This window comes from Malus domestica, chromosome 10 (genome assembly GCF_042453785.1).
Source record: "Malus domestica chromosome 10, GDT2T_hap1".
Taxonomy (NCBI): Eukaryota; Viridiplantae; Streptophyta; class Magnoliopsida; order Rosales; family Rosaceae; genus Malus; species Malus domestica.
In genome coordinates this window covers 23,158,662-23,170,179 of record NC_091670.1, presented here as the reverse complement: position 1 = coordinate 23,170,179, position 11,518 = coordinate 23,158,662, and the positions used below count along the sequence as shown (strand labels likewise).

Genomic DNA, 11,518 nt, shown 5'->3' with positions numbered 1-11,518 from the left:
TATTAGGTTTTATTATTCCATATTATTTTTATAATTACTTAAATTCTTACAATCATTTTCTTTACTTCGTATTTAATTCGTCTGTAGAATAACTTTATTATTTAGGTTCTCTTATATAACCGTCATCACTACTATATTTTTTGGCAAAAAAATAATTGCCTAATTTCCATAAAAAATAAATATAGATACGTTTAAAATGTCTAGTGGAGTTACTAAACGTGATCCAGCTTGGGAATATGGAGACCCAATAGACGGAAACAAACATGGCACAATTTGGAAATATTGTGGTCAGGTAATGAAGAGTGGCAGAGTGACACAACTTAAGTACCATCTTAGTGGATTAGATCCAGGAAATAATGTCCAACGATGCAATAATGTCTCCCCCAAAAGTGAAGGCATTCATCACCACATTATTAAAAAATAGAAGGAAAAGAAAACACATGGAATGGAAAATATTCGAGTTGGGTTACGAGGAGAAGTCATTGGCCAAGCGATTGACAGTGATGATGATGACGATGAGGATGAATGTGATGATGACATAGGACCTGAAGAACGACGCAATTTCAAATAAGCATTACGTGCCTCCAAACAGTCAACATGGGAAAGAGAACACCTTCATAAAATTCCTAATAGAGCACAAGGTTCCGGGACAAGTGGTGGTGCACAAATGAGATGGGGAGCAAGTGTTAGAGAATCACAACCAACACCACCAATAGCCCCAAGTTTATATAAGTCATCCAAAGCACGTCAAAAGAGTGTTTGAAGTTATTTCACTGGAGGTAATGTGAAGGAGGGAATGGGGCGTCTAATTAGCAAGTTCTTTATCTATGAAAATGTCCCTGCTGAGAAGGCATCATCACATCATTTCAAAAATATGGTATTGGGATGTCAACAGGCCGGTGTTAGAGTACAACCTCCCACTCCCTATGAGGTAAGAAACAAATATTTGGAAATGGAGTATAAAGACATTGGCGAGTATGTTAACAAGTTGAGGTCAAAGTGGGAAACTAATGGTTGCACAATCATGTGTGACGAATGGACTGGCTTGACCAGATTGTCTATCATAAACTTCATGGTATACTCTAAGGGAAAGACAATTTTTTTGAAGTCTATTGATGCTTCAGACCATATAAAGAACTACAAGTATATTTACAAATTATTGAGGGATGTAATCATGGAGGTAGGAGAGCATAATGTTGTCCAAGTTGTGATCGACAACGGTTCTGCATTTGTCAAAGCTGGAAAAAAGTTAATGAAGTATCATAATGTGTTTTGGACATCATGTGCAGCACATTGTATTGATCTCATGTTTGAGGCAATGGGAAAGAGAGAGAATATTGCTAATGTCGTAAAAAGAGCTAGAACGATCACAAATTATATTTACAATCATGGTTGGTTGTTGGCAAAGATGCGTGAATTTTGCAAAGGAGGAATTATTCGTCTAGCTACCACTCGATTCGCCACCAACTATATTGCATTAGACAACCTACTTAAGAAGAAAGCAGGATTGAAGCAACTATTCACTAGTGACGATTGGGCCAACCACAATTTCAGCCGCTCAAATGCAGGTCGTATGGTGGAAAGTATAATGCTTGATCATGCTTTTTGGACTCAATCAAAACAATTGTGCCAACTGTTTGAACCTCTTTACAAAGTTTTACGGATCGTTGACACATAAATGTATCCTACTATAGGGGCAATATATGAGTTGATGCGTGTAGTGAATGAGGACTTGGAAAGAAAACATGGTGCAAGTGGGTCATAAAGATAATTGATGACCGATGGTATAAAACATTATACCACGATTTGCATGCAGCATGTATAAATTATGTCATAATTTGCAATTCATTTCTTTAGTTGCATAAGTATTATTTCTCTTATTAGAGTATGTGTTTCTTTGAATAGCATATTATTTGAATCCTCGATACCAATACAGAGATGATGGTACCCTTATACGTGTTTTACATAATGTATACTCTAAATTAGACCCTGCATCACCAGCAGTTGGCTAATTTGGAAATAAGGTACACGATTACTTAAATTATAATAATTACATTGTTGGATTAAACTAACACGATTTATTGAATTCAGCTAACATGGTTTAAAGATGCAAGAAGAACTTTTGGAGAACCAACATCAGTTGCTGCTCGAACAAAAATGTCTCCTAGTGAGTGTAAACATATTTCACTATCAGTTTATAATAGAATTTGTTGGAGTTATTAGGCTTATCAACATTGTTTTTCATTATAGCTGAATGATGGATCATGTATGGGACTGATGCACCAACTGTGAGAAAGTTAGCAATCAAAGTATTATCACAAACAACTTCCTCATCTGCTTATGAAAGAAATTGGAGTACATTTGCAATCATACACACAAAGCAAAGAAATAGGTTGGCTCATAGTAGGTTGGAAAAATTAGTTTATTGCTATTACAACATGAAGCTTCAAATTCGAGATAAGGAAGCAGAAATAGATCATGTCGATCGTGGTGACCTACTAGATGTGTTTGATATTGTTGTTGAAGATGATGATACAGAGAGTAACCAACTTTATCAATGGATTAGACCTCTTCATTTAGATGATGATGAAAGTAACCCAGCTCTAAGAGTTGTTGAAGAAGCACGTAATGAAGGGATAAATGTAGAAAGAGTATTAGAGGAGGAGGTGGGATCTAGCAGCGCTAACTTTTTCGAATAACTTTTGCGCCCAAGACAAAGAAACACTGGAATTCCACCTTCTTCCAATCCTACACAACCACAAGATCCTGCTGATACTAATGATAGCTCTAGTACAAGATCAAGAGACTCACCTACCACCGGAGGTAGGAATGATGAAGGATATAGTGGAGCTGGAGGTAATGGTGGATATGGAAACTATGTTGGACCACCTCCTAGATTTATGAGCCCCTTCACTAGTGAGGCAAACTTCACACATGCAACACAGGATAAGGACCATGGCAATAGGCGGGCAGGACCAGGAATTGGTACCATAAGGAAGGACTATACTCGTAGAGAAAGAGGCAAGGGGACTTTGTCAAGTCAAGAAGATGACTCGTTATCTATAACTTCGGACTCTGTTGGAGTGAGAAGTAGTAATTATGGTTATACTCATAACCAACCATTTCCCTACCCTTCATATCCCATTCCTGTTGGGATGGAATCGAGCGACTCATGGAAAGAATCTGAGACTCAATCTTCAAATGATTTTGCTTATGGACAACGTCAACCAATCTCGGATCCATATAGGTGGCATGTTAACAATTACATGCAAAACTATTTTGGGGATTTATCATTTGATGACTACTCTTCATAATACACTTACTTTACACATAGAGATGATGAAGATAGTGAAAATTTTGAACCTCGTAGGAACTCTATGTGGTACTAAGTCACTCATGTATCTTACCATGCAATGTATAAAGTGTAAAATATTGTACTAATTCATTGTATATAAATGATTATGGTGTGGTTAAACTTCTTTCATTAATTACTACATATTTTCTACACTTACAATGTTTGCCAGCTCGCTATATAATCAACTTAAATCAGTTAAATCCATCATGCAATGCATTTCCTTCCAATTTTTTTGTGATAAACTAATAGATAATCGACTATATAAACATCCTGCAAAGTTTCAATAAAAATTTCCAAGTTTTTCTTACAATTTCCGTGGTTTTTATTCAATTTTTATCGATATCGATAATATCCTGATATTTCCATCTAAATTTCCATGTTTTTGGACTACCGATATTTTCGATATCAGCAATATTTTAGACCTTGATTGAAACTTAAAAACCCATCTTCTCAACTCTAAAAAAATCGAAATAAAAAAAATTGCATAAATCAATTCATACCTTAGTTAGAGGATTTAGAACTTCAAAATCACTAGCGATGGCAATGGTTCGGTTTGGGGACGGAAATGCTATATCCATCCCCATAACCACGAAAATTAACCATATCCATAACCGTAAATTAACCATCGGGTATTATCCATAACCATACCCACCAGGTAACGGATTCCCCATCGATTAACGGGTATATCCATCTTCGTCAATACAAAAAATATATTTGTTCAGTTGAGACATTATAAGTTAGTAGATATTAATTTCATCATTAAACATTTGATGTATAAAATGATCCAATAAATGGATCTTGTTGAGTATAAAAATTAAAACACTAATGATGTTGGCTTATCTTTGATATCTCCCATAAGCACCATTGAGTTCACATTGATTTTGATTCAAAACTTTACTTTCCTACAAAATGCAACTTTTGTATTCTCAAGGTAATAATTCGGTGAATAATAGATATACAAATATATCTATAACTATATATATTGATGTATAAAATGATCCAATGAATGGATCATGTTGAGTATAAAAATTAAAACACTAATGATGTTGGCTTATCTTTGATATTTCCCATAAGCACCATTGAGTTCGCATTGATTTTTATTCAAAACTTTACTTTCCTACAAAATGCAACTTTTGTATTCTCAAGATAATGATTTGGTGAATAATAGATAAACAAATATATATATAATACTATAATATTATATATAAATTATATTATTTACTATTCGGGTTGGATTCGGTTATGGATACGGTTTGGGGACCTCTATAACCATATCCAAAACCATAACTGAATAATATAAACGGTTTTTCCCCATATCCAGAATATACCCAAACTTCCATACCCATATCTATTCCGTTCGGACGGTTATCCATAGTTATCAGGTTTAACGGTTAGAATTACCATCCCTAAAAATCACCATTCATTCATAAAAAAATAAAAAACAAATTAAAAAAAAAAGCTTGTTTATGTATAAGAGCTCTTAGGATTTTAGCCAGAATGAGCATAGGAGAAAAACATTGCGTGAAACTAGGGTTTAATTATTGAGTATGGGTTTATTGATAAATTTTAGTTTAATTGTTAATCTTATCATGTACTTGACGGTAATTATGCAAAAGGGTAAGAAAGATAATTCACATTTAAAGTTTAAGTTAAATATAGAGAGATGTTGTATGGGTTCAAATAAAAAGTTATTTTAAGTCAAATTTTAACTAAAAATAATAAAAAGTTATTTTGAAAGTCCCTAAAAAATTCAAGTTCCAATCACACTCTCAAAATTAGGGAGTCCTGTAATTATTTAACATCTCACATCGCCTAGGGGGTGGATCCTCTAAGCCTAATATGTATATTCTCATCTCTACCTAGCACGAGGCCTTTTGAAAGCCCACTGGCTTCGGGTTCCATCGGAACTTCGAAGTTAAGTGAGTTCGCGCAAGAGCAATCCCATGATGGTTGACCCACTGGGAAGTTCTCGTGTGAGTTCTCAGAAACAAAACCGTGAGGACATGGTCGGGACCCAAAGCAGACAATATCGTGCTACGGCGGAGTCAAGTCCGGAATGTGGTGGGGACCCGGGCAGGGATGTAACAATTGTGACCAATAGAAAGAATTTTTTATTATTTAATATAGTATTAAAATTATAATAATTAATATTAGGAGCTTGTTTCTCGTCCTCTAAATTCAGGAGCTCCTAGAGGTTTGTTATCCTAGGAGCATAATTGGAATGTAATTGGAGATGAATTTTTCCAATTTCTCCCTATATTTTGGTTAGGAACTCATTTAGAGAGATTATTTAACTCTTTATAATAGTTGCATATTAGCCATATCTAAATTCACTACATGAGTGAGTTCCCTTTCTTGCATCCATGTTTGAATTTCTTTGCCCGCAGTTTAAATTAATTTAAGTAGAATATCGTGTGTATCAAAACTCTTATAAGAGAAAGAATTTTATAGCTCAATTAGTTATAATACATTTTCTTTTATGGCCGAAATTGTGAGTTCAAATCTCTCATCCTACAATGTTGTTTGATGAAATGTAGCCAATCCTCAAATCTCTTACCCTTATTTGAGTAAAGATGTTGCCTTTTGAATCTACAAAAGATGCTAACTTTATAACTGAGGGGTTATCGAAAAGGGTAATGCTAGAGAGATCAAATTTTTTAAACCAAATGATGTGGTTATAGATAATTCGATGATTAATTAAGTGTCGATTAATGTGCTTGTTTCTTATTGGTGACTCATCATTTGGTTTAAAAAATTTGGTCTTCCTAGCATTATCCTATCAAAAATGTTGAGTTTGTTAATCGGTTAGGTTCCTCCTCAGCCATCTGGCTGAATAATTAAACGTTCAGTAGCAGTCTTGTTTGCATCTTGACTCTTGGCATTAGATGCTTAATATTTATGTTTACTTAATAAGCATATGTTTAACAAGAAGGATTTGAGTAAACATTTTGCCATTCGAATCTGCGGAAGATGCAAACTTCATAACTGATTGGTTGTCCAGAATGGCGAGTTTGTTAGTACGGATAGATTCCTCTTCAGTCATCTGACTGAATGATTAACTGGTTGGTAGCAGTCTTGTTTGCATTTTGACATTAGATGCTTGAGTTCCATTAATTGCAATGTACCGGTAAAGCACATTTGTGTTACTGCCGTACTGGTACATCATAATTGTTTAGGTTTTTTCGTCTAATCTCTGTTTGATTATATTTGGTAGGCACTGATCTTGATGTTTGATGTATCATCAATCTATCTCCGTCATAATTTCGCTCAAGTTTGGGCTTTGGCGTCGGATAAACTCACGTCCCTCGAGATTGGCTACATTTCATCATTAATGGTGACTGAACTACTTTGCCCAAATTTTGAATCCCATCAATCATCAAACCGTATTCAGCCTTCAATATTGCCAAACATTCACAAATTGTGCCTTTCAGTTGACTATATAACTGATGCTATGGTTGGAACGATTTCTAAAGGTCTCCTGTCCCTCACCCATTTGGATCTTAGAGATGCACCCCCTCATGGAACCAAGAGTTTCATTTGACCTTAAAACTCTGGCCTTCAACAGATTAATCAGCATGGGAAGTTGAAACATCTCTCATTGGTTAGGAGCCAGGAGTATGTCATTACCTATTTTAGAAGAGTAAATGATCTTGGGCTCCCCTTATTGGCCGACAAGTGTAAAAACATGGAAAGCATATTTCTCAGTGGCTTCTGTTGTGTTACAGACACAGGTTTCAAAACGATCCTGCATTCTTTCTCCAAATTATATAAGCTTAGGCCATCTCCAACCGAGGGCTGGCCAGAGGGCTCGTTTGAGCCCTCTGGCCCTCCAAGATCGAGCCCTCTGGCCCTCCAAGATTCCCCAAGATATTAATATTTAATGAACAGTACAATGCCATATTTGCCTCCGTCTCCAACCGAGGGCCAGAGGGCCAAAAGGCTCGTTTTAGCCCTGTCACAAAAAACCGTCTCCAACCGAGGGTCAAAGGGCCATAGGGCCAAACATAATTTATTATTTAAAAACTACAATTTAATGTTGTATAAATGGCCTAGGAAGTTATACGAAAAAAATAGAATTGAAAAAAAATATGAAACAAATTTTGTGAAATAGAAGTTATAGGAAAAAAAATATGAAAAAAAATTTGATTCATATGAAAAGGAAAAAAAAAGGGAAAAAAAGAAGTTTAAATTCATTAAAAAAAAAAAAGAAGTTTAAATTCATTAAAAAAAAAAAAAAAAAAGAGAGGCCTAATAATCCAACGGCTACTAGCCGTTACATTAAAAAACATTTCAAACTATTAGTGTCGGTTATAACCGACACTAATAGTAGAACTATTTAAAAAAAAAAAGCTCTTTAATGCTGTCGGTTTTAACCGACAGCAATAGGAAACATTAAAAAAAAAATAGCCAGCCCCGGGGCTGGCTGGCTGGCCAAAAGCAGCCAGCCCTCCAACCCCTCCAGCCCTCTCCGATCCCGTGGGACCCTCCCAGATTCCAGAGCCCTCTGGCCTAGCCCTCGGTTGGAGACGGTTTTAGGGCTATTTTCGGCCCTCTGGACCCTTCGGTTGGAGATGGCCTTAGGGTGTCTCATGGGACTCAATTAACCGATTTGATTTTTCATGGCATTTCTGCAACTTCCCCTTCTTTAACGCATGTTTGCTTGAGACGATGCACTCTTTTAACCAACCATGCAGTGACTAGTTTGGCGTCTAACAAGGATCTGGAAGTTTTGGATTTGAGAGATTGCAGAAACCTCGGGGATGAATCCCTCCGAGCCATAAGCACTCTTCCAAAAGGAAGGACGTCGTTGCTAGATGGCTCTGATATTAGTGATGTGGGATTATCGTATTTGAGACCAGTGGTTGTAAGTACACTAATTTCATTGTCTGTTAGAGGATGCAAGAAACTTACGGATAAATGTATCTCTGCTCTATTTGATGGCTCTTCCAAGTTGGAGTTGCAAGAATTAGACTTGTCCAATCTTCCTTATCTCTCCGATAATGCAGTTTTATTACTGGCAAAGAGTAGGATTCCGCCGCTACTTGAACTGCGCATGCGGCAATGCCCACTCATAGGTGACACTTCAGTAATGGCATTAGCATCTATGCAAATTGACGAGGAGAGGTGGCATGGTAACTGCTTAAGGTTGTTGGATCTGTTTAACTGTGGCGGGATATACCCTGCTTTCGTTTCGGTGGTTGAAGAAACCATATTTTCCAAGGCTGAGATGGTTGGGAGTTACGGGTAGTGTAAATAGAGATATGGTAGATGCTTTGGCTCCAAGTAGACCGTTCTTGCATGTATCGTGCCATGGTGAAGAGCTGGGAGTTGAGCAAGGGGATACTGCCGATGACGTTTACATGCAAGACTTTGATGAGATGGACGAGCTTGAACAGTGGCTTGCAGAAGATGATTATGTTGATGAAGATATGGTGAACGCAGAGGCAGTGGAGTGATCGGACACTTAGTTCCATCATGTTATTGTTTATAATTGTAGTTCTGTTGAAACTATAGAATGTATCATGGTTTTTCATGAAGAACGATATTAGTACTCTAAACTCGATTAAGGGGAGTGGCGAGGATTTGAACCTGAAACGCAGTCGGATGAAAAGGAATTCATCGGGACAATACACCATTTGCAAAATGTATTATGGTTTATTGATTAGTGTTTTGCTAGGTGTTGTATGATCTACACCAAAGTTTAAACTTTAGAGCTTGTTTGATAATTATTTTTATTTTTGTTTTTACAATTGTGCTTTAGATATGAAGAAAGCATATGAAGGAAATGAGGGATGAAGAAAGGTGGTTCGAGGGAGGGAGGAAAACAATAAAAAAGAATGAACAAAGACAAAATCTTAAAAGTGAAATAACGTAAACTATTTATAGTTATCATTATTTGTGCTGATACATTTCTTTTATACCTCTCCCACAATCCTTCTTGCACTTTTTATGTTCTTATTTTCTCCTAGGTGTAGTGATAGGGATTTTTACCACTTGCAAAAGTAAGGATAAAAACACTTAAAAATACTTGCAAGAGTTCAAGGTTATCGTGTTAGACATATTCTGAAATCACAATAACTTGACATTAGGATCACGAATAAATCAAATCAATATAAAATAGAGATTAACTAATTATATTAAACTTATTTGTGGAATACGGAAGACATTGTAGATTTCTAGGTTGTCTTCTATTTCCAGTACTTCAATAATATCTCTCTACTATATGAATAGGGTTCAGCGTATCTGAGAAATTAAACGTATGGAAGTAGGGACTTAAACATAGTGTTTATATCATTAGGGTTTAATCACAGCCAGCCTATTATTGGTTGTGAAAGTCAAACCCTATCACTTAAGTGTTTAAGTCCCACCATGATAATATATCTTTGTAGTGAAATCCATCAAATATCTTTAGGTCAATTGCAAAGGATAAGACTCCATAATCCTTATTTCATTAGGACTATCATATTACTTAAGTTGTTAACAACTCAATAAACAAGTGGCCTACAACATAAGTAATCCAATACATCATTCATTGTCATTCACAACCTTACATATCGTAGTATAACAACTCAAGCAAGGTCGTTCTCCACAGGGATTGAATAAATAATTTATGTTAAAACAAAATTTTAATTAATTATTTGAAAACAAAGTTTGGAAAAAGGTGATTTCATGACCTAAAATATTAAAAACGAATTTAATTAAAAACAATTAAATAAATTAGCAACGTAAATAAAACATAAGAAAATAGTTTTGAAAATAAATTTGAGCACTAGGATTCCGCCGTTACCTTAACAATCCTACGTAGTTCATCCAATTACTTATGAATTACACATGCATATTTTGAAGGTTAGGTTTTCCTAAAGTATGCCCTACTTGGAACCTCCAACATAGAACGTATATCTAACATGCAACCCGTCCGTGGCGTCCAGATCGAATGTGAACATGTAAGACTCATTAAGTTTTGTGAAAACCTTTTGAAGAACCATGTAACCCTTAAGACGTGTCGTCCATCTTAAGAAGTTACACATATTAACCACAAGAAGCCAGGGCCAATTTCAGGGACAGCCCTCCGCTAAAATTGCATCAAATTACTTTTCTAAATATCCTAATTGTGGCCAATCATCAAGACGATTAGATATTTTAAAGCACAATGATTAATAATTCAAAACTTGCATGCATAATATCATAAGTAATTTGAAAAGAAACTACATATTATTACTAAGGCTCGTGTCCTTGCCCTAGCAAACGAAACTAGTTACGAATAATCATAAAACAAAATATTATTAAAAACATGGATAGAAAACACCTTGAAAATAAACTTGAATCGAAAAGCTCTCTAAAGTGTACGTGCGTTCTCCCCCTTTTACCCTAATGGCTAAAAAGCCTTATTTATACTACTATAAAATAAAACCCTAAAAGGTCTTAGAATAAAACTAGGAAACATAATAAAATAATAAAACAGAAAATAAAAGGTTTCCTATTTGAATTGAAATTCGGATTTCTCCGAAAATCACACTTTTGACCAACCAAATCAACTCCGATTTGGTCCCAAAATGTCTCTTTTGAAAGCTGGAGACGTCCCCTACAAATCCTCAGAAGGAATCTTCCTCAAAATATACCATCTTGACCTCCAAAATGCCCAAAACATCCAGAAACGTCAATCTAGGAAAGCTGCGCTGGGCCTTTATTTCATCACCATGGTCAAACGGCTTGGTAAAAAAAATCTGGAATTTTGATACAATCATCTTGAAAGGCACATGAACATCCTCCAATTAGAATCACTCCAAAATTCATTCGTTTGATTACTTTTTGCTCCAAAGAAAGTCGAATGTCCTACATTGAAAATACATAACAAAGTAACAAAATTCTACCAAAATAATCAATAAATTAATACTAAGAATAGTGTAAAATATATAGTATAATATCGCCTCATCATGTAAATTTGTCTCTTAACACAAAAATTAAAACTAAAAGTAAAAATAAAATAGTTATCAAATGATCCGATAATTTTTGTGGCATATAAAACCAAGAAACATGTGTAACATGTTCTTCTACTAGAAGTAAAGTAGCTTCTTTAATTTACAAAAAAAGTGAGTGTAGATTTTGTGTGGGAAAATGTTTTGTAAAAGGTACATTGGACAAGAGTTGTGTAGATATTTCAAA

General features: G+C 35.3%; 1 pseudogene; it reads left to right on the top strand.

Annotated features, from left to right (window-relative positions):
* Nucleotides 1-2,438: 2,438 nt before the first annotated feature.
* LOC103422127 (F-box/LRR-repeat protein 10-like) lies at nt 2,439-8,811 on the top strand (annotated as a pseudogene).
* The last annotated feature ends 2,707 nt before the right edge of the window (nt 8,812-11,518 follow it).